Source organism: Nycticebus coucang, chromosome 1 (assembly GCF_027406575.1).
Source record: "Nycticebus coucang isolate mNycCou1 chromosome 1, mNycCou1.pri, whole genome shotgun sequence".
NCBI classification, from domain to species: domain Eukaryota; kingdom Metazoa; phylum Chordata; class Mammalia; order Primates; family Lorisidae; genus Nycticebus; species Nycticebus coucang.
In genome coordinates, this window is record NC_069780.1 from 196,179,594 (window position 1) to 196,207,074 (window position 27,481).

At 40.3% G+C, this 27,481-nt stretch overlaps 3 pseudogenes across 1 annotated transcript; 2 read left to right on the top strand and 1 right to left on the bottom strand.

The window, feature by feature from the left end:
* Positions 1-19,041: 19,041 nt before the first annotated feature.
* LOC128589919 (RIB43A-like with coiled-coils protein 1) lies at positions 19,042-20,404 on the top strand (annotated as a pseudogene).
* Positions 20,405-21,811: 1,407 nt separating this feature from the next.
* On the bottom strand, positions 21,812-22,267 carry LOC128589892 (NEDD8-like; annotated as a pseudogene).
* Positions 22,268-24,243: 1,976 nt separating this feature from the next.
* Positions 24,244-25,931, top strand: LOC128589896 (ferritin heavy chain-like; annotated as a pseudogene). The gene has a single exon (XR_008381152.1). The product of XR_008381152.1 is annotated as a ferritin heavy chain-like (transcript).
* The last annotated feature ends 1,550 nt before the right edge of the window (positions 25,932-27,481 follow it).

Consider the following 27,481-nt stretch of genomic DNA (forward strand, 5'->3'; position numbering starts at 1 on the left):
GAAATAATTTGCTCATGTCTGTTGGAGTCTCTCTTATAAATTGAGGTGCATTGTGGTTGAGTGCATAAATGTTAATAATTGAAATCTCATCATGTTGAGTGTTACCTTAACAAATATGAAGTGACCATCCTTATCTTTTCTTACTTTTATTGGTTTAAAGCCTATTGTATCTGTGAATAAAATGTCAGTACCTGCTTTTTTTCTGATTTCCATTTGCCTGAAATATAGATGACCATCCCTTCACCCTGAGTCTATATTTATCTTTTAAGGTAAGATGAGATTCTTGTATGCAATAGATATCTGGCCTGAGTTTTTGTATCCAGTCACCAACCTGTGCCTCTTTAGAGGATGATTTAAGTCATTCACATTAATTGTAAATATTGATAAGTCTGGTAGAATTTTGAGTATCGAGTTTTTCAAAAGTCCAGTAGACATTTTTAATCCTTTCACCACTGTGGAAGTTGGAATTTGATCAAAAGTTTCTGAGTGAGTTTACTTTTATGGTGGAGGATTGTGCCAGTGATTATGGAGGATAGATCTGAGAATATCCTGGGGAGCTGGTTTAGTTATGGCAAATTTCTTCAACATGTGAATGTACTTGAAGTATTTAATTTCTCCATCATAAATGAAACTCAGGTTAGCTGGATACAAGATCCTTGGTTGAAAGTTATTTTGTTTTAGTGATTAAAAGTTGATGACCAACCTCTTCTAGCTTGAAAGGTTTGAGCAGAGAGATCTGCAGTCATTCTAATATTCTTCCCCTTGTAGGTTATGGTTTTCTTACATCTGGCTGCTTGCAGAATTTTCTCCTTCATCTTAACTTAGGTGAAGTTAATTATAATGTGTCTAGGAGATGTCTTATTTGGGTTGATTCGTGCTGGAGTTCTGAAACTGTCTGCTATCTGAATTTCATAATCTCTCGGTATGTCTGGGAAGTTCTCCTTCATTATCTCATGAGGTAGAGCATCTGTGCCTTTTGAAGCAACCTCATCGCCTTCAGGAATTCCTATAAGGCTAATAGTAGTTTTCTTCTAATTATCCCAGAGCTCTCTGAGTGAATGATCCACTTTTGTTCTCCACTTCTCTTCCTCTTTGAGCATTTGGAACATACAAAAGCTTTGTCTTCAATGTCAGAAATCCTTTCTTCTGCCCACTTGTTTCTGTTACTGAGGGATTATACTGTATTTCTCAGATCTTTGAGGGCTGCAAGTTCTTTGGTGATTTTGTCTTTGAATTCATTGAATTCTTGAGGCAACTTTTGAAATTCTCCTTGAATTTCTAATTCCAACTTTACCTCCATTCTATTAATGTTATTAGCAATCCAAATTCTGAATTCAACTTCTGACATCTCAGCCATATGTTTGTGAATGGGATGTTCTGTTGTGTCCGCCATGTCATTCCTTGGGGGGAGCTGATCTGCTCTGGTTATTCATGTTACCAGAGTTTTTCCGCTAATTCCGCCCCATGATTATTTTACACCATTTGTCTAGATGAGCAGATAAGGTAAAGTTGGGTTGGAGCAGATAAGGTAAAGTTGGCTCCTGGAATAGTGATTAACCAGCCCTTTTCCCAAGAACTGGGACTGGCATCTGTACCTTTTCCCTTAGAGCTTTGGAAAGGACCCATAAAGTGTTATGGCCTGAGATACTGGGGATCTGCTTGGTGTGGTGGGGCTAAGTGGCTCTGTCTTGTTTTCAGCTAGTCTCTATCCTACCCTAGTGAATTAGTTAGTCTGGGTTGAAGTCTCAGCTGTGGAGAAATAGCAGCAATTAAGTCACCCCACCCTCCATGGGCAACAACTGGTAAAGGAAAATCAAACCTTCTCACAACCACACATCCAGGATACCACTTTGGATAGTCTTCGGGTGATTGGCCCAGTTCAAGAGATCCACATCAATTGTCCCAGTCAGCCAGTCTTGAGTGGGAGAGTTCAAAAGGTCTCCAGCAACTAGATAGCTGAGGTCTGCTGGCAGCTCGAGTATGACCTGCTACGGTGCTCTGTGGAGTAAGAAGTACACACCTAGCAAATGAATTAGTCTGGGAAGTTTGATGCCTCCTTCCCCACCTTGCACCTCTGTCACACTCATTCACCGATAACCCCACAGGGCTGTGACCCAGTTCCCTCCAATGAGCAGATGCTCCAGGGGTTTGCACCTGCCTGAGTCACAGGGAGATATATGTCTCCTCAGTCAGGCTGCCACACTCTACCACCATCTGGCAGGGGGAGCTGAGGCCTGACAACCTCAGGTACTTAATGGAAGCTGAGGTGGTTCACTCAGTTCCAGTCCCACCCCTGATTGATGTTGCTGACATTTATATTTTTGCAGAATTTATGTTTCTGTCCCAGCTATATTCCCCTGCGTACTAGGCACTGTTTGAGTTCACATAAACTGCGACTCAGCCCTAGTTTGTGCCACTGCCCAGAGCTGGCATTTCTGTTTCCACTGCACTTTGTGTTGGGGCGGGTGCAGTTAGAGCTCACACTCAGCTCTCAGTTCCTGCCTCTCCCCACCTGCTTTCTTTTGTCTCAGCTATGATCCCCTGAGGGCTAGGTGCTTCTTAGGCTCACTAAAGCAGTCCTTCTGACTCAGCCCCACTCTGGGAGTATGCCATCTCTGTGTATGTGAATTCTAGTCTCTGTCCCTGCCATGCCCCCCCCCCAGCCCCAGGCAGATACCGCCTCAGGCATACCCTTTGCTCACTTGGCCTGTCTTTCTGCCTCAGATCTGTTCCACCAGTGGCTACTGCCACTGCTGTTCTGTGCTGTGGGGCACTGCCTCTCCCTCTCCCGTATGGTTCTCTCAGTCCACTGTCTCCTTACACCCAAGCTGCAGAATCAGCACAGACCTGCAACAGCCCACACCTTTTCCACACCACTTGAGAAAATGCCCAAGAATCTGGACTCCATGGGGGACATGCTTCCAGACCTTGGAGTGAGAGTGGAGGGGAGTGCTGGAAGTTCAGAATTGCAGGAAGAGAATATATACAGTTTTATGCCTGGCAGGAGAGTGCCATAGCACATTAGTAGGGGAAGGAGTTCCAGTTTTTAGAGGGTCTCTCCTGTGGGATCAAATAGGAGGATATCTGAACTCTGCTTGCTTGTTTGTAGAAAGTATACTGCAAGCCATTCTAATGGGAGACGGGACACCTGTCCACTTGGTGATGGATTTTGAACCTATTGTTCATTTCCTTGGGGTTGCAGCTTGCCTCAGCAGGGTTGATGTGCATTCTTCAACCTTCTCTATTGGCTCAGCTCCAAACCATCAGCTTACTTGCTAAACTTCTGTCCTTTAACTCTCCTTCTGGATGGGAGCCTCTGTGGAAAGCTGACTCTAGTTATCCATCTTGCCTCCACCCTGCTCAATTTTTTTTAATTGTTTGAGTACAAAAAATTAGTTTACATTGATCAATTTGTTAGGTTAAGTCTCTCTTATAATTGTGTCCTGTCCCCAAGAGGTGTGACATACACTGTGACCCCCCACCCCCTCACCTTCCTCCACTCTCCTTGCTTCTTTATTCCCTTATGCCCCACCTTGTATTAGATCATCAACTGCTTTCATATCACAGTTGAGTACATTGGATTCTTGCTTCTCCATTCATGTGATGCTTTACCAAGAAGAATGTGTTCCACCTCAATCCAGGTTAAAATAAAAGATGTAAAGTTTCCATCTTTTTAAATGACTGAATAGTATTATAGTATTCCATGGTATACATAGACCATAGCTTGTTAATCTATTCCTGGGTTGGTGGGCATTTAGGTTGTTTTCACATTTTGGCAATTGTAAATTGAACTGCAATCAACACTCCAGTGCAAATGTCCTTCTGATAAAATAATTTTTTTTCTTCTGAGTAGATACCTACTAATGGGATTGCAGGATCAAACGGGAGGTCTATTTTTAGTTCTGTGAGGATTCTCCATACTTCCTTCCAAAAACATTGTATTAGTTTGCAATCCCATTGCAGCAGTGTAAGAGTGTTCCCTTCTCGCCAGCACCTGCAGCTTTGGGACTTTGTAAAATGGGCTATTCTCACTGGGGTTAGGAGATATCTCATTGTGGTTTTGATTTGCACTTCTCTGATGATTAGGTATGATGAGCATTTTTTCATATGTTAGTTAGCCATTCATCTGTCTTCTTTAGAGAAGTTTCTGTTCATGTCTCTTGCCCAGTGATATATAGGATTGTTGGCTCTTTTTTGGTTGATTAATTTGAGTTCTCTGTAGATAAAAGTTATCAAGCTTTTGTATGATTCATAATATGCAAAATATCTTTTCCCATTATGAAGATTGTCTATGTGCTTTGGTTGTCTCCTTAGCTGTACAGAAGCTTTTAACTTTAATTAAGTACCATTTGTTTATTTTTGTTGTTGTTGCAATTGCCATGAAAGTCTTCTTCATAAAATCTTTCACCAGGCTGATATCTTGAAGTGTTTTCCCCACACTTTCTTCAAGGATTTTTATTGTTTTACCCTTTAGATTTAAAACTTTTATCCATCTTGAATCAATTTTTGTAAATGGTGAAAGGTCTGGGTCCAGTTTCAGCCTTTTATGTGTGGTTTTCTAGTTCTCCCAGCACCATTTATTGAATAGGGATTCTTTTCCCTAGTATATGTTCTTGTTTGGTTTATCAAAGATCAGGGGGCTGTAAGATGTTAATTTAACCTCATGGTTTTCTATTTAGTTCCAAATGTCTATGTCTCTGTGTTTGTACCAATACCATGCTGTTTTGATCACTATGTAGTACAGCCTGAAGTCTGGTAGGGTGATTCCCCTGGCTTTGTTTTTATTACTAAGAATTGCCTTGGCCATATGGGATTTTTCTGGTTCCATACAAAATGAAGACTTACTTTTTCCAAATCTTGAAAGTATTATATTGGTATTTTAATGGGGATTGCATTGAATCTGTAGCTTGCTTTGGGACATTTAAACAATGTTGATCCTTCCCAGCCATGAGCATGGTATGTTCTTCCCTTTGTTGATATCTTTTGCTACTTTTTTCTTAGGGTTTTGTAATTTTCTTTGTAGAGGTCCTTCCCCTATTTTGTTAGGTATTTTCCTAGTTATTTCATTTCTTGGAAGGTACTATAAAGGGGATTGTATCCTTGATTCGCTTCTCATCTTGGTTGTTCTTGGCATAGACAAAGGCTACTGATTTGTGGACATTTATTTTATATCTTGAGACATTACTGTGTTTTTTGATCACTTCCAAGAGTCTTGTGGTTGAGTCTTTGGTGTTCTGTAAGTATAACATCATATCATTGGGGAGGTAGGGCAGAGCAAGATGGCAGACTAGGATTGTTCAGCTGAGTTTTCCTAGAACAACAGGGGAAAAAGAGAACCCAGCAATACCTGGCACAGAGACTTCACTCAGAGTCATAGCTCAGGGAGCACAGTGAGGAGGTGGTGAGCTGGATACAGCATATGATCCCTAGAGGTGGAATTCTGATGAATTAGGCAAGCGATTTTGACCAGCTGGGATTGGGTGCCCCCAACAAAGGCCCGGGATGGGAGGAAGCCTTTCTGGAGTTTTCACTTGCTGGGGGAAACTGAGATCAAGCAGGGAGAAAAATGTGCTCTGTTTGAGTTGAGATGACCTGGGGTTCAGTATCCATTTAAAAGGAATGTTTTGGGTCCAAATCCTTCCAGGTAAATATAAAAAAAAATAAAAGGAATGTGTTGGGATTTTTTGTAAAACATGGGGAGTTTTCATTTATGATAGTCTCCAGTAGGGCTTCTATTTCTTTGAGACAACCTTCTCCTTCAGGGATCCCTATTATCCATATGTTTGACTCCTTCATGGTCTTGTAGTTCTCTAAGTGACTGTTCTGCTTGCTCCCTCTGCTTTTCTGCCTCTTTAATTACCTGGGTTAACTTGAACACTTTATTCTCTATCTCTGAGGTTCTTTCTTCTCCATGGTCTAATCTACTTTTGATACTTGCTGCTGCTTCTTTACATTCCCTGATTGACTCCTTCATTTCCTTAAGCTATGCCATAGCCTTTCTATGTTCTACATATCTCTCATCCATCTTTTAGTTCTGTTTTTCCATTTTATTATCCATTCCCTTTATTGTCTTTATAATCCATATTTTAAATTCCATTTCTGTCAAATCCATTAATTCTTTATAGATGGAGTCTCCTCATAGTCCCTTGGGGTGTTGCTCTGTTTTTGTTTTTCATGTTGCCCAAATTTTCCTGTTGGTTCCTCCTCATGTGTGCTTTCTTCTTGTTCACCTGCTTGTCATTTCTTTCCTTGCCAATTCCTCCTTTGCTTCAAATTACCTTGTCTCAGAGCTTAGGTGTTGAATTGGCCTCTTGGTATAAGGCCAAAAGGAAGATAAGGGTAAACAGTGAGCAGGGAGAAACAAGAGAAGAAGATAGAAGAAAAAAGAAGGAAAGAGTACAGAGAAAGAAAAAAGGAAATGAGATGAAAGAAAAGAATTGAAGAACAGGAGAGAAGGAGGACAGGAAGAGAGAATGAGGATGATAGAAGAAATGGTATTGATTGGCACAGTGCTAAGGCCATACCTGTAACTCAACTTTTAGGAACTTGGCTGGCTGGGTTCTTTGAGATTCTTACCAGCCTGAGCAAAGGCAGACTCTTCCCCTGCCAAAAATAGGAAGAGAAATAAAAGAGCAAAAACAAAAAATGAGAAGGAAAAAATAAAAATGAAAAAGCAATAGAAAAATTCTGCAGTGTGGACTTGCCAATACTGTCTTCCCAGGGCCAAAGGTAGAAGGACTCCCTATATCATGATCTCTTGTCCTCCTTGAGCCAGACTACTACCATGACCTCCCTGCCAAACCACAGCCATGGCATCTCAGCACTCAGTGAAAAAAAAAATAAAGAAAGAAGAAACAAGAATGATAATAATAAAATAATAATAGATACAGACAATGAAAAATACAGTAAATCAAATAAAGGAGGGGGGAAGAGGGAAAAGGAAAGAGAGAAGAAAGACCCCCACACACACAAAAGAGGTGATATCTTAGCTTTTGCATGAGTGATTTATGTGGGAAAGAAGAGAAAAGTAGAAAAGTGTCTATAAAAAGAGAGAATGAAGAGGAGTGAAATAGAGAGGGAGAATAAATGAGGCTAACATACCCTAACCTAAAATACTATAACCAAAAATACAAGAGTCCTTGTTCTTAAAAAAAAATAAAAATGAAGAATAAGAATAGAACCAACCGGGCGGCGCCTGTGGCTCAGTTGGTAAGGCGCCAGCCCCATATACCGAGGGTGTGCGGATTCAAACCGAGCCACAGCCAAACTGCAACCAAAAAATAGCTGGGCGTTGTGGCAGGCACCTGTAGTCCCAGCTACTTGGGAGGCTGAGGCAAGAGAATCGCTTAAGCCCAGGAGTTGGAGGTTGCTGTGAGCTGCGTGAGGCCACGGCACTCTACCGAGGGCCATACAGTGAGACTCTGTCTCTACAAAAAAAAAAAAAAAAAGACTAGAACCAACCAAACAAATTAGCAAAAACAAAACACAACAAAATCAAACCAAAACACTCAAATATCCAAAAATAACATCATCGACAACAAAGAAGAAAAAAAGAAAAAATTATCAACAAAATTATGTATATGTTTACGTATTATATATGTATATATGGACCAACTTTAATAGGAATATATATGTTGCAATATATTTCTGGGGCACTAGGTGGCACTGTGATTTTTTTAGGAGATGGAGAACACAGCTGATAACCTCTCTCTAGTTCCTTGTCGTGGTCCTGATTCTTAACTTAGTTGCCCATAGTGATTACCTGATTGTTTCCTTAGCATTTAGACCCCACCATGTTAGGACCTTAACACTCTCCAGAATCCTTCAGTGGTAGATCTCATAGTGTCCCCTGACAACAGTTCCTGTGGGGTGTGGGAGCCACACAACCTGTCCCAAGAATGGAGTTCTGATCCTGGCGGGTGGAACAAAGATACCATGCTTTAGGCCCTTGCTATAAGGCCCACTCTCACAACCTTCTCATGACCTTCCCACAGTGGCAGCCCCCTGACAGCCAGGATCTTCCTAGTATGGCTGCCTCACCAGCCACCCAACTGATGGCAAATCCACTCCAACTGGTATTTAAATCTGATTGCTGTATGCTGTTGAGTCTGCCTGCTCTTCCCAGCTTTCCCCTCAATGCACAGCTTCTCCTGAAAACTGAAAGTTGTGGAAAGTCTTCTTCCCATCCCCTGGACATCTATGGGGGGTCCAGCCATTCTTTCCAGCTGGACATTCTTGCCTGGTTAGTCATATCACTGCCAATCTGGATCCCATGCTGTCTCCTGTATGCCACCACCTCACCACCTCATAGTTCCCTCAACTATAATTCTGGGTAAGGTCCCTGCACCACATATGGCTGTGTTATCTTAACACACACCCCCAGTCATACTAGGAGAGCTCAGCTGAATGATCCTTTGGTCCATCATCTTGGTCTGCCCTAATTGCTCAAATTTTTGTGATACATATTTTTTTTTTCATTTTGTTGACATGCTTTTTTTCAAAAATAAACAATAGGAACAAAAGGCGAGTTCATACACTTATATTTATTTTTAATGTGATAGTCTAGAAATAATTCAATAATTTTCCACATTTCTCTAGAAAACCATATTTTTTGAATGTATTATAATAGAAAAAGATATCTACTTTCTTTTCTAAGTAAAAAATTTTAATTATGATGAAAAAGATAAACAGTTTAAATCAATAGTACTTTTGGTAAATAAATCGACATAAAGTTGTATAAAGAAAAACTTAATAAATGGGTCTTTAGGTAACTTTAGGCTGTCATTTTTCACTGTGAAGAAAAATGTTGGTGGGTGGCACCTGTGACTCAGTGAGTAGGGTGCTGGCCCCATATATCAAGTGTGGTGGGTTTGAACCTGGCCCCAGCCAAACTGCAATAAAAAAATAGCTGGGCATTGTGGCAAGCACCTGTAGTCCCAGCTACTCAGGAGGCTGAGGCAAGAGAATCACCTAAGCCCAAGAACTGGAGGTTGCTGTGAGCTGTGATGCCTTGGCACTCTACTGAGGGAGACAAAGTGAGACTCTGTCTCTAAAAAAAAAAAAGAAAAATATTGGCACCACTGTGTCATCGGCATCACACACATGAAACAGCCAGTACACAAATTGAAAGTACAAGCTTGCAAGAGATGAGGCTCCCATATGTGCAGGAGAGCCTCGAGTAACCTCCACCATGCCTATTTATTGAAACGATATACAACAGGTGTGGGGGGCCCCATGTACCCAGGACTAAGTGCTTAAGGATCACTACATGCTCTTTCCCCATGGGCTCAACCCCCACTCAGAAGCACCACAAATGCTTGAGGTCCAACACCTGCTTACTAATGAGTGACCGATCTGATCTCATTAGAGCACTAAGTTGCTTGAGGGCTTGTGTCCAGGCTGCAAGCCATTCCCAGGCTGGCCAGGAAACTGTCCTCTCAGCACTTCCCTCAAGAACCGGTGACTGTTCTTATAAGCATGGTGTTTAGTCTCCTACAGAAAAATATGAAAGAAGTCTGGTTTACTCAGAGATTGACTATATAGATTTATTTGTACTCTTTATAAAAGCCTCAATGAAGTGGTAATAATGGAATAAAAATAAGGTATAAAATTTCAAGGAGAGCAAAAGAAAGATGACAAGAAAATGTTTCAAGATGGAAAGTACACATCAAATGGTAACTATCTTATCAGGCCATAAAATTTTGAAACCTAACTGCATGAGAAGATGCCAATAAAAAAGCAAATGGATTTGTACTTCAGGGCCCAAGAAACAATGCAGGAATTGAAGGCAGCTTATAACTCTGAAAGGGGTGGGGCTGAGTGGTAGAGTACAGACACCAAAGCCTCATCCTGTGTGACCAGATGATCACAATTTCCAAGACAGGAAAAAGGATGTTTAATCTCTAGAGAAACTGAGTCAGAGAGACTGAGGGCAGGAAAGTATTAGAAACAAAACAGAACATGAGTATGATAAGAGACTGAAAAAGAAACAAATCATATTGAACAGAGAAGATTCTGGACACTCTCCCCTTCTCCAGCTCCTAGAGTGTAAGCTACACCCACCTCTGCTCTCTCTTAGCACAAAGTTGAAAGAGCCCTCCCAGGAGAAATAGTTAAGCCTATGGAAATGGCCAAGTTCTCATTGAATAACCCTACAAAGAAAGGAAACTGTCAACACGCATAGTCTGTATTCAGAACTTCCAATCTTTTTTTTTTAATTTCTGATTAATATAAGGGTACAATTAGGTTACACTGCATTTGTTAGATAAAATCCAAGTTGCAGCTGAGCCCTTCAACCAGGGAGTGTGCTGTTTACCCTTACATTGTGCTCGTTAGGTGAGAGCACACCAATCTCCCTACTTTTCCTCCTCCCCCACACCTCCAACTTGAACTTAAGTGTGTCTTTGTCCTGTGTGGGCATGTAGTTGTTCATCTACTGGTTTCATATAAGTATTGAATGCATTAGATACTGGCTTTTCCATTCCTGTGATACTTTACTAAAGAGAATGTTCTTCATTTCCATCCAAGTTAATCTGAAGGATGTAAAATCTCCATCATTTCTTATGGCTGAATAGTACTCCAATGGTATACATATACCACAGTTTATTAATCCATTCACATGTCCATGGGCACTTGGGTTGAACATTCAGCTGCAATGAACATTCTAGTACAAATGACTGGTAAAAAGATTTTATTTTTCCTTCTGAGTAGATGCCTGATAATAGGATTGTGGGGTCAAGTGGAAGGTTAACTTTTAGCTCTTGGAGGAGTCTCCACATTTCTTTCTATAGAAAATGTATTAGTTTGTGAGAGGGGCAGAGAGCAAGATGGCAGCCGAGTAACAGCTTCCCTGCAACTGGGCACCGTGAGTCCGGGGAGATAAGACTCCAGGCATCTCTTGCTGGTGGGATCTGCCTACAATCATCCCTTTGAGGATACAGGGTGTCAGCGAGAGACTTCTGGACACCAAGAGGAGGACAAAAACAGTGGAAAACTGGCAAGTGGTTGCGTGAGTTTGATTGGTCTAATTCCACTGGCAGCTGTAAGTACAGCAGTTGTGAGACTGCAAACCGGAAAGGTCTTACCTGTGGACTGTTTTGGTGTTTTTGGACTTGGCACTCAGTTGATCTGCTTTGGGGAGAGCTTGAGCAGGAGTGTGGAGAACTTTGTGTGTTGTCTAGGGCCCCATACTGAGCCTCTTAGCCAGACAGAGCTAATAGTGTTTGGCTCTGGGCCACAGGAAGCCATTGTGAGAGAACTGCCCTGGCAAGCTCCACCCTCAGGGTCACAGAGCAAGGATCGGGCAGGAGCTAGTAACCTAGTGACTGAGCAGCCTAAAAGGTGGGGACTGAGCCGCCTTACAGCCTTAATCCTCAGGGGCAGAGTGAGACCAGTTTTGGCACACTGGGTAAGTAGATAGCCACTTCAGCAGTGATCCCAGTGACAAGCACTTTCCTGGGAAAGCTTCTGCTTAGCCACGTTTAGAAGTTTAAAGTGACTTTTAAGAGGGATGAACAGAGATTTAGTGTCTCCACCCTGTGGGGTTTGAAAAATCAGCGAAGGCCTCCAGTCGTATCAGCATTGTGATTAAAATCTCATACCCCGAAGACCACCTGTTGCCAAGACAATATTCAATAAGATATATATATACTGCTTTGTTTTTGGTTGTTTTCTTGTTGTTGTTAGTTAGTTAGTTTTTCTTTATTTTGTTGTTTTGTTTTGTTTTTTAATTTCAACCTTTTCCATAAAGATTTTTTCTTTTCTTTTTTTCTTTCCTTTCTTTCTCCATTTTTCTAGTTTAAATACAATTTCCCATTGCTGCCTTTTCAATAATTAGAAATTCATTTTTGCTAGTGTTTCTACCCCTATTATTTGGTTTTTCACCCAATTTTATCCCGTAAAGTTTTCTGTTTGCTTGTTATGGTTTGATTTATAGCAGTTTTGTCTTTCCTCTTTACTTGGTGGAAGTGGGGTACTGGGTCCGATCAGGTTAGCAAAGAGCTGCTGACCTCAAGGGAACCACCCAACCAGGCACCCCCAGAGGTTGGGTTTTTTAAAGGGTGTGTCAAAGTACCCTACTGTATACCTATATTGCTCTGTCTCCCTCTTTCTGTGGCTCTCTTCTTTTTGTCAATATTCCCTTTTACCCACCCCTCTCTCCTTTCTCTATTTTCTTTTCTTTCTTTCTTTCTTTTTCTTTCTTTAATTCTTTCTTGCTCTTCAACCTTCTCATCCTTCTGGTCCTGTACCAAAAGGACTCATCAAAACCTTAGTCCACAGGCACAAGAACTTAAAGAGCCAGAGGAAGTGAAAGGAAAATCAGGGCAAGGAAACAGATAAAAGAAATCACTCATGAGGAAGAATCAGCAGAAAACTCCAGGCAACATGAAGAACCAGTCCAGAGCAACCCCTCCAAGGGACCATGAGGTAGCTACTGCAGAGGATTCCACCAATAAAGAATGTTAGGAATGACAGAAAGGGGATTTAGAATACACATGATGAAAACAATGATGGAAATGATGGAAACAATGAAGGAAAGGCTAATAAAGTGGAAAATAACCAAAAGGAAATCTAAAAACAAAATCAAATAAGAGATGAACGATATGAAGAATATAGAAAGGATATAGCAGAGCTGAAGGAACTGAAACAGTCAATTAGGGAACTTAAAGATGCAATGGAAAGTATCAGCAACAGGTTAGACGATGCAGAAGAAAGAATTTCGGAGGTAGAGGACAAATTTCTTGACATAACTCAGATAGTTAAAGAGGCAGAAAAGAAGAGAGAGAAAGCAGAACATTCACTGTCAGAATTATGGGATTTTATGAAGCATTACAACATATAAGTTATAGGAATCCCAGAAGGGGAAGAATAATTACCCAGAGGAATGGAAGCCATACTAGAGAATATTATAAAGGAAAATTTCCCAAATATTGCCAAAGATTCTGAAACACTGCTTTCAGAGGGATATCAGACCCCAGGTCGCCTCAACTCTAACTGAGCTTCTCCAAGACACATGGTGATGAACCTGTCCAAAGTCCAGACCAAAGAAAAGATTCTGCAAGCTGCCAGGAGTAAATGCCAGTTGACCCACAGGGGCAAATCCATCAGATTGACCGCAGACTTCTCTAATGAAACTTTCCAAGCAAGAAGACAGTGGTCATCTACCTTTAATTTACTGAAACAGAACAATTTCCAGCCCAGAATTCTATACCCTACTAAGCTAAGCTTTAAAATTGATGGAGAAATCAAATCATTTACGGATATACAAACATTGAGGAAATTCGCCACAACAAGACCAGCTCTACAGGAAATACTTCAACCTGTTCTACACACTGACCATCACAGCAAAGTAAGAACTCAGAAATTAAAGGACAGAACCTAACTTCTACACTGATGCAAAAGATAAAATTCAGCAATGGACTTTCACAAAATAAGATGAATAGAACACTACCACACTTATCAATTATCTCAATAAATGTTAATGGCTTGAATTCCCCACTGAAGAGACGTAGATTGGCTGACTGGATTAAAAAACACAAGCCATCCATTTGCTGTCTGCAAGAAACACACCTGGCTTCAAAAGACAAATTAAAGCTCCGAGTCAAGGGTTGGAAGACAATTTTTCAGGCAAATGGAATTCAGAAGAAAAGAGGAGTTGCAATCTTATTTTCAGATACATGTGGATTTAAAGCAACTAAAGTCAAAAAAGACAAAGATGGTCACTTTACATTGGTCCAGGGAAAAATACAAGAAGATGTTTCAATTCTAAATATTTATGCACCCAATTTAAATGCTCCCACATTCTTGAAACGGACCTTACTCAGTCTGAGCAATATGATATCCGATAAAACCATAATAACAGGGGACTTTAACACTCCTCTTACAGAGCTGGACAGATCCTCTAAACAGAAATTAAACAAAGATATAAGAGATTTAAATGAGACCCAAGAACAACTGTGCTTGATAGATGCATATCGAACACTCCATCCCAAAGATAAAGAATATACATTCTTCTCATCACCCCATGGAACATTCTCCAAAATTGATCACATCCTGGGACACAAAACAAATATCAAAAGAATTGAAATTTTACCTTGTATCTTCTCAGACCATAAGGCAATAAGGGTGGAGCTCAACTCTAACGAAAACGCTTGACTCCACACAAAGGCATGGAAATTAAGCAACCTTCTGTTGAATAATAGATTGGTGCAAGAAGAAATAAAACAGGAAATCATTAACTTCTTTGAGCATAATAAGAAGAAGACACAAGCTACCAAAACAAGTGTGGGATAATGCAAAAGCAGTTTTGAGAGGAAAATTTATCGCTTTACATGCCTACATTAGAAAAACAGAAAGAGAGCACATCAACAAACTCACAAGCCACCTTATGGAATTGGAATAAGAAGAACAATCTAAGCCTAAACCCAGTAGAAGAAAAGAAATCTCCAAAATCCAATCAGAGATCAATGAAATTGAAAACAAAAGAATCATTCAGAAAATTAATGAAACAAGGAGTTGGTTTTTTGAAAAAATAAATAAAATAGATAAACCATTGGCCTAAACTAAGTAGAAATAGAAAAGTAAAATCTCTAGTAACTTCAATCAGAAATGATAAAGGGGAAATAACAACTGTTGCCACAGAGATACAAGAGATCATCTCTGAATACTACCAGAAACTCTATGCCCAGAAATTTGACAATGTGAAGGAAATGGATCAATATTTGGAATCACACCCTCTCCCTAGACTTAGCCAGGAAGAAATAGAGCGCCTGAACAGACCAATTTCAATCACTGAGATTAAAGAAACAATAAAAAAGCTTCCAACCAAAAAATGCCCTGGTCCAGATGGCTTCACACCAGAATTCTATCAAACTTTCAAGGAAGAGCTTATTCCTGTACTACAGAAATTATTTCAAAAAAATCGAGGAGGAAGAAATCTTCCCCAACATGTTCTAGGAAGCAAACATCACCCTGATACCAAAACCAGAGAAAGACCGAACCAAAAAGGAGAATTTCAGACCAATCTCACTCATGAATATAGATGCAAAAATTCTCAACAAAATCCTAGCCAATAGATTACAGCTTATCATCAAAAAAGCCATACATCATGATCAAGTAGGTTTCATCCCAGGGATGCAAGGCTGGTTTAACATACGCAATTTCATAAACGTTATCCACCATATTAACAGAGGCAAAAATAAGGATCATATGATCCTCTCAATAGATGCAGGAAAAGCATTTGATAAAATCCAGCATCCTTTTCTAATTAGAACACTGAAGAGTATAGGCATAGGTGGCACATTTCTAAAACTGATTGAAGCTATCTATGACAAACCCACATCTAATATTTTATGAATGGAGTAAAACTGAAAGCTTTTCCCCTTAGAAGTGGAACCAGACAAGGTTGTCCTCTATCACCTTTACTATTCAACATAGTGCTGGACGTTCTAGCCAATACAATTAGGCAAGACAAGGAAATAAAGGAAATCCAAATGGGAGCAGAGGAAGTCAAAGTCTCTCTCTTTGCTGACGACATGATCTTATACTTAGAGAATCCCAAAGACTCAACTACAAGACTCCTACAAGTCATCAAAAAATACAGTAATGTTTCAGGCTATAAAATTAATGTCCACAAGTCCATAGCCTTTGTATACACCAATAACACTCAAGATGAGAGGCTAATTAAGGACACAACTCCCTTCTCCATAGTTTCAAAGAAAATGAAATACCTAGGAATATACCTAACAAAGGAGGTGAAGGACCTCTATAAAGAAAATTATGAAATCCTCTGAAAGGAAATAGCAGAGGATATTAACAAATGGAAGAACATACCATGCTCATGGATGGGAATAATCAACATTGTTAAGGTGTCTATACTTCCCAAAGCAATCTACCTATTCAATGCCATTCCTATCAAAATACCAATATCGTACTTTCAAGATTTGGAAAAAATGATTCTGTGTTTTGTATGGAACCAGAAAAAAATCCCGTATAGCTAAGGCAGTTCTTGGTAATAAAAATAAAGCTGGGGGCATCACTATACCAGATTTTAGGCTGTACTACAAAGCCATAGTGGTCAAGACAGCATGGTACTGGCACAAAAATAGAGACATAGACACTTGGAATCAAATAGAAAACCAGAAAATGAAACTAACATCTTACAATGACCTAATCTTTGATAAACCAAACAAGAACATACCTTGGGGGAAAGACTCCCTATTCAATAAATGGTATTGGGAGAACTGGATATCCACATGTAAAAGACTGAAACTGGACCCACACCTTTCTCCACTCACAAAAATTGATTCAAGATGGATAAAGGATTTAAATTTAAGGCATGAAACAATGAAAATCCTCAAAGAAAGCACAGGAAAAACACTGGCAGATATTGGCCCGAGGAAAGACTTTATGAAGAAGACTGCCATGGCAATTGCAACAACAAAAATAAACAAATGGGACTTCATTAAACTGAAAAGCTTCTGTACAGCTAAGGAGACAACAACCAAAGCAAAGAGACAACCTACACGATGGAAAGGATATTTGCATATTTTGAATCAGACAAAAGTTTGATAACTAGGATCTATAGAGAATTCAAATTAATCCACATGAAAAAAACCAACAATCCAATATATCAATGGGCAAGAGACATGAATAGAACCTTCTCTAAGTAAGACAGATAAATGGCTATCAAACATATGAAAAAATGTTCATCATCCCTATCTATTAGAGAAATGCAAATCAAAACCACCCTGAGATACCATCTAACCCCAGCAAGAATGGCCCACATCACAAAATCTCAAAACTGCAGATGCTGGTGTGGATGTGGAGAGAAGGGAACACTTTTACACTGCTGATGGGACTGCAAACCAGTACAACCGTTGTGGATTGAAGTATGGAGAAACCTCAAAGCACTCAAGCTAGACCTCCCATTTGATCCTGCAATCCCATTACTGGGCATCTACCCAGAAGGAAAAAAATCCTTTTATCATAAGGACACTTGTACTAGACTGTTTATTGCAGCTCAATTTATAATCGCCAAAATGTGGAAACAGCCTAAATGCCCACCAACCCAGGAATGGATTAACAAGCTGTGGTATATGTACACCATGGAATACTATTCAGCCATTAAAAAAAAATGGAGACTTTACATCCTTCGTATTAACCTGGATGGAAATGGAAGACATTATTCTTAGTAAAGCATCACAAGAATGGAGAAGCATGAATCCTATGTACTCAATTTTGATATGAGGATAATTAATGACAATTAAGGTCATGGTGGGGGTGGGGGAAGGGGAGAGCAGAGAGAGAAAGAAGGAAGGAGGGGTGGGGAAAGGAAGAGCAGAGAGAGGAAAGGAGGGAGGGTGTTGGGGCCTTGGTGTGTGCCACACCTTTTGGGGGCAAGACATGATTGCAAGAGGGACTTCACCTAACAAATGCGATTAGTATAACCTGGCTTATTGTACCCTCAATGAATCCCCAACAATAGAAAGAAAAGAAAAGAAAGAGAGAGAGAGAGAGAGAGAGAGAGGAGAGAGAGAGAGAGAGAGAGAGAGAGAGAGAGAGAGAGAGAGAGAGAGAAGAGAGAGAGAAAGAAAGAAAGAAAGAAAGAAAGAAAGAAAGAAAGAAAGAAAGAAAGAAAGAAAGAAAGAAAGAAAGAAAATGTATTAGTTTGCAATCTCATCAACAGTGTAAAAGTGTTCCCTTCTTTCCACAACTATACCAGCAGCTATAGATTTGGTACTGTTTGTTGTTGTTGTTTGTTTTTATTATTATTTTTTATTTAATCATAACTTTGTACATTGATGCATTTATGGGGAGAGCAGAGAGAGAAAGAAGGAAGGAGGGGTGGGGAAAGGAAGAGCAGAGAGAGGAAAGGAGGGAGGGTGTTGGGGCCTTGGTGTGTGCCACACCTTTTGGGGGCAAGACATGATTGCAAGAGGGACTTCACCTAACAAATGCGATCAGTATAACCTGGCTTATTGTACTCTCAATGAATCCCCAACAATAGAAAGAAAGAAAGAAAAGAAAGAAAAGAAAGGAAAGAAAGGAAAGAAAGGAAAAAGAAAGGAAAGAAAGAAAATGTATTAGTTTGCAATCTCATCAACAGTGTAAAAGTGTTCCCTTCTTTCCACAACTATACCAGCAGCTATAGATTTGGAACTTTTTGTTGTTGTTGTTGTTGTTTGTTTTTATTTTTATTTTTTATTTAATCATAACTTTATACATTGATGCATTTATGGGGTTCAGTGTATCTGCTTTGATATACCAGATTTGGTGCTTTGTGATGTGGGCTATTCTCACTAGGGTGAGGTGGTATCTCAGAGTGGTTTTGATTTGTATTTCTCCGCTGATAAGAGATGATGAGCATTTTTTCATGTGTTTGTTAGCCATTCATCTGTCTTCTTCAGAGAAGGTTCTGTTCATATCTCTTTCCCAGTGATAGATGGGATTGTTTACTCTTTTTTGTCAATTAGTTTCAGTTTTCTGTAGATTCTGGTTATCAGCCCTTTGTCAGATTTGTGACATGCAAATAACTTATCCCATTCTAAAGGTTGGCTATGTGCTTTCATTGTTGTGTCCTTATCTGTGCAGAAACTTTTTAGCTTGATTAAGTTCCATTTGTTTAGTTTTGTTGTTGCTGCAATTGCCAGTGGAGACATTTTCATAAAATCTTTCCTCAGGTCAAAACCTTAGAGAGTTTTACCCATGCGGGCAACTGACCCGGAAGAGGTTTGAGCTCGAGCACCCGCGGAGGGAGACCAGGTTCAACCTGAACCCTTGCAGGAAGGGCAAGGAACCTGTAAGGGTTTGCATCGTTTCAGATTGCATGGGCTGGGTTGTACTAACTCTGGCTCTGGATAGGGGGTCCAGGCCTGGACAGACGCAGGGCCGAAGCCGGGTTTATCTCACCAGAGCCATTGGGTCCAATGATGGCGGTGAACCTCTGAAATGGTCCGATAATCTGTCGACCCTTGTACGATTTAAAGTTCTCGATCTCAATCAGTTTCAGGAAACCCATGTCAGCAGCGGCGCTGGCAGCTGTAGGAGAGGCCGCGCCCAACATCCGGGAACTGAGAGTTCAGAAAATGCCGCTGTAACCCAAGAACAGAGCTGAACCTATATAATACCTAGGAGCTTCAAAATCAGGATTTCTGATAAAGATGTATAAGGTAGACCTGTCACCAGATCCCAAGGAGGCAGCAGCTATTGAGGCTAGAAGAAATCGAGAAAAAGAACGACAAAGCCAATTCTTCAATGTGCAGAACCGAATCATGGGGGTGGATGTTGAAGCCTTGAACAACCAGGTAGAAAAGCGAAAGCTTCGGGAGGCAAGAGAGCAGAACAAGGAGGCAGCTTATGCTACCAACCAGGTGCAGTATGATCTGGTGGCCCAGATGCTAGAGAAGGAACAGGCAGAACGCACACGCTGGCTGGCCAAGAAAGTACAGGAATTTCGGGAGCAAAAGTAGCAGCTCAAGAATAGGTGTGAATTTGACCTTTGGGATCCAGAACAACTCTGGAAGGAATTTCCAGCCCGTCTCAGTGACAATGATCGTAAATGTGGCCCAGCCAGCCTGCAGTGCTTCTCTGGCGAGGATCTAAACAGGGCCATGCGCCTGACAATGCAGCAGGAGCAGTTCAGGTATACCCTGATGAGGCAGCTGCAGGATCAACAGCAAGCCAGGGTTGATGAAAAGTGTGCAGATACGCTCAATGACCAGCTGCGCCTAGCCATGGACATTCAGGCAACTCAGTTAGCCAAGCTGGAAGAGTCCTGTCGCATGGCCATGATGTCTGCCATGGTCAATGCCAACAAAGCCCAGGTAGCTGAGCTGGCTGAGCAGCAGCACCATAAACATCAGCGTGAACAAGAGGCCAACCTCATGCAGATCCAGAACCAGATCACAAGTGACCTCCTGACTGAGAACCCTCAGGTGGCCAACACCCTATGGTTCCCCACCGGGTCCTGCCCTACTGCTGGAAGGGCATGACTCCAGAGCAGCGTGCTGCCATCAGGAAAGTCCAGGAGGCTCCGCACCTTGAGAAGGAGGCACAACGCCAGGCAGAACAAGCACTGGATACCGAATGGGAAAGCCAGACCCTGCGCTCAGCCCAGGCAGCGCTGGAGCTAGAAGAGCAGGAAAGGAAATTGTGTGCTGAATTTCGGAGGGGGCTAGGCTCCTTTAACCAGCAGCTGGCTAAGGAGCAGAAAGCCCAGTGAGTTCTAGGGAGTGGAGTGATTCTGGGGATGGATGCCAAGGAAGGGCGGGGAAGGATGGCAAGGAAAGTACATCAACTGAGGCCTCTGGACTTCCTTCACAGGCAGAATTACCTGAATTCAATAATCTACACAAATCAGCCCACAGCCTAATATTATCTACAGTTCAACACCAGCAGCCGCTGAGTTCCAGGATGGTTCTCTCTCCTTTCTCCCCCGTTGAGCTCACAGATGACTAGAAGTCAAAAGGGGAAATTTTTGCTGCACACCCCTACTTTATACCCTAGGTAATAAACTTATTCACCAAAAAAAAAAAAAGAGTTTTACCCACACTACACTGTAGAATTTTTATTTTTATTTTTCTATTTTAGATTAACGTGAGGGTACAAATAACTAGGTTACAAATTTTCCATTTGTTAGGTAGGGTCCCTCTTGTAGTTGTGTCTCATACCCAAGAGATACGTCATATACCTTTGTATTGTGTACATTAAGTGGGAGCCAATCCCCTCCCTCATTCCCTGTCCTGCTCCCTGCCTCCCCCTGCCTCATCTTGAATTAAATTGAGCTTTTCTCTTGTGTGGGCATGTATTGGATCATCAACTGGCTTCATATTAGTATCGAATACCTTGGATACTTGCTTTTTCAGTCTTGTGATACTTTACTAAGAAGAATGTGTTTCAACTCCATCAGGTTAATACAAAAGATGTAAAGTCTCCATCTTTTTATGGCTGAATAGTATTCCATGGTGTACATATTTCACTGTTTGTTAATCCATTCCTGGGTTGATGGGAATTTAGGTTGTTTCCACATCTTGGTGATTGTAAATTAAGCTTCAATAAGAAATCTTGTGCGAATTTTCTTATGATAAAATGACTTTTTTTTCTTCTGGGTAGATGCCTAATAATGGAATTTCAGGATCAACTGGAAGATCTATTTTGAGTTCTTTGAAGATTCTTCATACTTCTTTCTATAGAGGATGTATTAGTTTTCAGTCCCACAATGTAAAAGTGTTCTCTTTTTCCACATCTGTGCTAGGCCAGCATCTGCAGCTTTGGGACTTTTTTGATGTGGGCTATTCTCACTGTGGTTAAGTGATATCTCAGAGTGGTTTTGATTTGCATTTCTCTGATGATTAGGGACTAAGAGCAATTTTTTCATGTGTTTGTTAGCCATTTCTCTGTCTTCTTCAGAGAAAGTTCTGTTCATATCTCTTGCCCAGTGATAGATGCGATTATTTGTTCTTTTTTTGTTGATTTGTTTGCATTCTGTACATTCTAATTATTAATCCTTTGTCAGATTCATAGTGTGCAAATAACTTTTCCATTCTGAAGTTTGTCTGTTTGCTTTAATTGTTGTGTCCTTAGCTGGGCAGAAAATTTTCAGCTTAATGAAGTCACATTTGTTTATTTTTGTTGTTGCAATTGCCACTGAAGTTTTCATAAAATAGTTCCCCATCCTTAAGAGTTTTCCATATATTTTCCTCTAAAATTTTTGTCATTTCATGCTTTATATATAAATTTTTTATTCATCTTGAGTCATTTTTTTCCCATGAAATATTTTATTGACAACTAGGGACATAGCAATAAGAGAGGGAAACACACAGAACTGCAAACTAAAACCCAACAGCCAGGAAGAGCCCTCTGGGCCAGGAACACTGCATCCTGGGGTCCTCATAGTCTCCCACCAGTAAACAAACAACACTAGCATCCAGGAGAGGGGATGGTGGCTCTGGTGTCCCAGAGAGTGAGGGGATATGTGATGCCTCATTATGAGAGTTAGGGTAAGGAGGTAAAATGGAGTGAGGAAGTATCACTGCCTAAGACCACCTCCTCTTCTCAGAGCCAACACCATGTGAAGGACTGAACCACCTAGGATCTTGTAATCAGCTGCTGTCTTTTCATCATTCATCTGTTTGCCACTATAGATGAGCCACTGCTATTGTGGGAGGATTCCTTCTTTTTCCTCCACATGCTCCTTGATAGGCTCTACCTTGTCTGTGGGCTCAATGTCAATCTCCTCTCCAGTCAGTGTCTTCACTTTAATTAGCATCTTTTTTCCAGGTTGGGGCTACACATGGATAAATTGCTGCTTCTGCCACTGTGGTCGCTGCTGCTGCTCTCTTGAGTCAATTTTTGTAAGTGGTGACTGGTGTGGGTCCAGTGTCAGGCTTTTACATGTGGTTATACAGTTCTTTCAGCACCATTTATTTAATAGGGATTCTTTTCCCAGTGTATGCTTTTGTTTGGTTTATTGAAGATCAGATGGTTATAAGAGACTGGCTTCATCTCCTGGTGTTCTATTCTGTTCCATAGATATATGTCTATATCTCTATTTTTATGCCAATACCATGCTGTTTTGATCACTATTGTGTTTGCAATATAACCTAAAGTCTGGTAGAGTGATGCCTCCAGCTTTACTTTTATTACTAAGAATTGCCTTGGCTATGCAGAGTGGTTTTCTGGTTTCATAAAAATTTAATAACTAATTTTTGAGCTCTTCAAAGTATAATATCAATATTTTAATGGGTATTGTATTAAATCTGTAGATTGCTTTGGGTAGTATAGACATTTTCACAATGTTGATTCTTCCCTTCCAGGAGCATGGTATGTTCTTCCATTTGTGAATGCCTTCTGCTATTTCTTTTGTTAGGGTTTTATATTTCTCTCTATAGAGATCCTTCACCTCTTTTGTTAGGTATATTCCTGGGTGTTTCATTGTCTTTGAAACCACTGTGAAGGGAATTGTGTCCTTGATTTGCTTCTCAATCTGGTTGTTATTGGGGTATACAAAGGATACTGATTTGTGGACATTGATTTTATATCCTGAGATGTTACTTTGTTTTTGGCCTCTTCCAGGAGTCTTGTGGTTGAGTATCTGGGGTATTTAAAGTATAAGATCATATCATCAGCAAAGAGTGAGAGTTTGACCTCTGCTGCCCCAATATGGATGCCCTTCATATCTTTATCTTGCCTGATTGCATTGGTTAGAACTTCCAGAACTATGTTGAATAGTAGTGGTAGTGGACATCCTTGTCTAGTTTCAGTTCTAAGTGGAAAAACTTCAGTTTGACTCCATTCAGTATGATATTGGCACTGGGATTGTCATAAATGGGTTCTATCACTCTAAAAAATGTCCCATCTATCCTTGTTTTCTTAAGTGTTCTTGTTAGAAAGGGATGTTGAATTTTATCAAATAATTTTTCTGCGTCTATTGAGACAATCAGTTGGTCTTCATTTTTCTTTCTATTTAGGTGGTGAATTACATTTATGCTTTTGTGTATGTTAAACCAAACTTGCATCCATTGGATAAAGCCTACTTGATCAGGATATACAATTTTTCTAATGTGTAGCTATAATTTATTTGCTAAGATTTTATTGAGTATTTTTGCATTGGTATTCGTCAGTGAAATTGGTCTGTACTTCTCTGTTTAAGTTGGGTCCTTTCCTGGTTTTGGTATCAGGTTGACATTGGCTTCATAGAATGAGTTGGGGGAAGGTTCCTTCCTTCTCAACATTTTGGAATAGGTTCTGCATTATAGGTACAAACTCTCTTTGAAGGTTTGATAGAACTCATGCATAAAGCCATCTGGTCCAAAACTTTTTTCATTTAGAGTTTTTTTATTGTTTTTACAATTTTGGTTCTTGATATTAGTCTGTTCAAGAGATCTGTTTCTTCTTGGTTAAGTGTAGGGAGGTTTTGTGATTCCAGGTATTGGTTCATTTCCTCCACGTCATCAAATTCCTGAGTATAAATTTTCCGTAATAATCAAAGATGATCTTTTGTATCTCTGTGGCATCTCTTGTTATTTCTCCTTTTTCTTTTCTAATTGAGGTAATTAGAGCTCTTAATTTTCTGTTTCTAGTTAATCTAGTCAAAAGTTTATCAATTTTATTTATCTTTCAAAGGTCCAACTTTTGTTTTGTTAATTTTCCAAATGATTCTTTTGTTTTTAATTTCACTTATTTCTGACCTAATTTTTGTAATTTCTTTTCTTCTGCTAGGTTTGGGATTGGATTGGTCTCCCTTTCTAAGAACTTCCAATCTTTTTAATAAACCATTCACTATATGCTCATCATTGAAACTTACAAAGATCACTAGGTATTTGGGTAAGGTCAATATTATAAATGACAACAATTGAAATATAAGATAAGGAGACGTTCTTCGCCGAGAGTTGCGCAGTTTCCTGCTTCAACAGTGCTTGGATGGAACCTGGCACTCGACCGGCATTCCGGCAGGCGCTCACATCCAGCCTCCCCACACCTCCTCACCGCGCCCTCTGACGGTCCCAAGGACCCCACCGCCTTCCAGCGCTGCGCAGCCGCCTCTCCTCAGCCACGGCCATGACCACCGCATACCCACCGCAGGTGCGCCAGAACTACCACCAAGACTCGGAGGCCACCATCAACCGCCAGATCAACCTGGAGCTTTACGCCTCCTATGTCTACCTGTCCGTGTCTTACTACTTTGACCGCCATGATGTGGCATAAAAGAATTCTGCCAAATACTTTCTTCACCAATGTCATGAGGAGAGGGAACATGCTGAGAAACTGATGAAGCTGCAGAATCAAGGAGGTGACCAAATCTTCCTTCAGGATATAAAAAAACCCAGACTGTGATGACTGGGAGAGCAGGCTGAATGAGATGGAGTGTGTGTTACACTTGGAAAAAAGTGTGAATCAGTCACTACTGGAACTGCACAAACTGGCCACTGACAAAAATGACAAAAGTGACTTCATTGAGACACATTACCTGAATGAACAGGTCAAATCCATTAAAGAACTGGGTGGGACCATGTAACCAACCTGTGCAAGATGGGAGCCCCTGAATCTGGCATGGCAGAGTATCTCTTTGACAAGCACACCCTGGGAGACAGTGATAATGAGAGCTAAGCCTTAGGCTAACTTCCCCATAGTCAGGGGGTAACTTCTGTGATCACCAAGGCAGTGCATGCATGTCGGGGTTTCCTTTACCTTTTCTATAAGGTGTACCAAAACATCCACCTAAGTTCTTTCATTTGTACCATTCTTTCAAATAAAGAAATTCGGTACCCCCCCCCCCCAAAAAAAAGATAAGATAAGAAGAAAAATATGAAACAGAAACATATTTTTCTGGAAATCTTTCAAAATGTAAAAGAAAATAAAGACATGGATAATAGGAAATATTTTATTTTAAAAATTAGAGGATCACCACAATGCCATCACTAGGCATCTACTCAGCAAAATAATAATAATAATAATAATTTTATCATAAGGATATTTGCACTAGGTGTTTATTGCAGCTCAATTTACAATCACCAAGAAGTGGAAATAACCCAACTGTTCATCAACCCAAGAATTCATTAATAAACTGTGGCATATGTATACCATGGAATATTTTTCATTCGTAAAAAGTATGGAGAGTTTACATCTTTTGTATTAACCTGATGGATTTAAAACACATTCTTCTTAATATGGAAAAGCAAGTATCTTTTATAATACAAAGCCAGTAGACAATATAATAAATGCCCACACAAGAGAAAAACTCAACTCAATTCAAACTGGGGGAGAGGGAGGAGAAAAGTGGCATAGGGGAGAGGGGAGGTGGATTTGCATGCTCTCACCTAATGGGCACAATGTAAAGGTATAAGGGACACTTCCTTGGTGTGTGACACAACTACAAAAGGGATCTTATCTAACAAATGCAAACATTGTAACCTAATTGTTTGTACCTTCATATTAACCTGAAATAAAAATAATAAATAATTTAAAAAATTATAGGATCATATCAGTAGATTCAACATCCAATCATAGATCTATGACAACAGGGAAAATGGAAGGGAAAGAAATAATAAATCATATAAGAAAAATTCTCAGAACTGAAAAATTAGAGTTTGAAGTTTCAGTATTTTATCAAATGCTCTATGTGATGAGTGGAGGTGAGGTGAGGAACTGTTGCATTTTCTCTGTGGAAACTGTAGTTTCTCTGAGGAAACGGACCACAAGACACAGATGATCAGTACAAACTGCAAGGAGAGAGGCTCACTGTTGCTCCGCAGAGAGCAAGCCCCTCAGCTCCCGCAGTGTTTTTATTAGAAAATGTTACAAGGCTTTGTCAACAAGTTACAGTTCTCACAGCTTGCAGTTTCTTTTCTCAACAACTTTGTTGGTTTCTAATCTATACATAAACCTTTCTTTGAACGCTTCCTGACCCTACCTGTGGGAACACAGAATTGCTTGGTGGCATGCCTCCAAGCTTCAGATGTTCCTGTGCTTGTATCAGGAACTCTCTGAACTCTCATATCCTCCAAGGTTGAAGTCGGGTCATGGACTGAGGAAAAGTCCATCCACATATCTCCCTTTTTGTTTTGATCAATCTTTGTAAAGCATTAAGAAAAAAACTGCAGCCTTTTATTTCATTCTTTGTGACTTTCTTGAGATTCTTCTCCAGACTATGGAACAAAACACAATAATGTCAATAATTAATAACGTAAAAATGAAAGAAGCACTATTCAGTGCTTTCAATTGCTTTCTAGGAGATAGTTGACTAATACCATCAGAAATGCTTTGCAGGCTTGGCACCTGTGGCTCAAGCGGCTAAGGCGCCAGCCACATACACTTGAGCTGGCAGGTTCAAATCCAGCCCAGGCCCACCAAACAACAATGACAGCTGCAACCAAAAAAAAAATAGCCAGGCGTTGTGGCAGGCGCCTGTAATCCCAGCTACTTGGGAGGCGGAGGCAGGAGAAATACTTGAGCCCAGGAGTTGGAAGTTGCTGTGAGCTGTGAGGCCATGGCACTCTACCCAGGGTGACAGCTTGAGGCTCTGTCTGAAAAAAAAAAAAAAAAAGAAAAGAAAAAAGAAATGCTTTGCAATATTTCTATTCCTGATAACAATTGTAGCTGATGTGCAAATGTTTCTGAAATATGCTGTTGAAATTCTAGAATTTCTTCCATCATGTTAGTATTAATTAAAAAATGCTTTCTAACTTTATCCCAATTAAAATGAGTGTCATTCTAAGGAACAGGGGTTACACAGAATGTAGTAATATTCCAATCACAACGTAATTTGATTTGTCTTTGTAGACTTACAATTTGATCCCCCAACAATACCAGGGCTTCCTCTAAATCTGTTAATTTGTCATTAATTTCAGAGTCTATTTTGCACTGGGCTGTCCATAATTTTTCTGAGTTGCTATGCCAATTTTGAACAAATTCTACAGTTTACACAAATTGGCATAAAGCTACACCAGGAGTTGCTGCAGTAGCAGTGATAGCAATTAGTCCA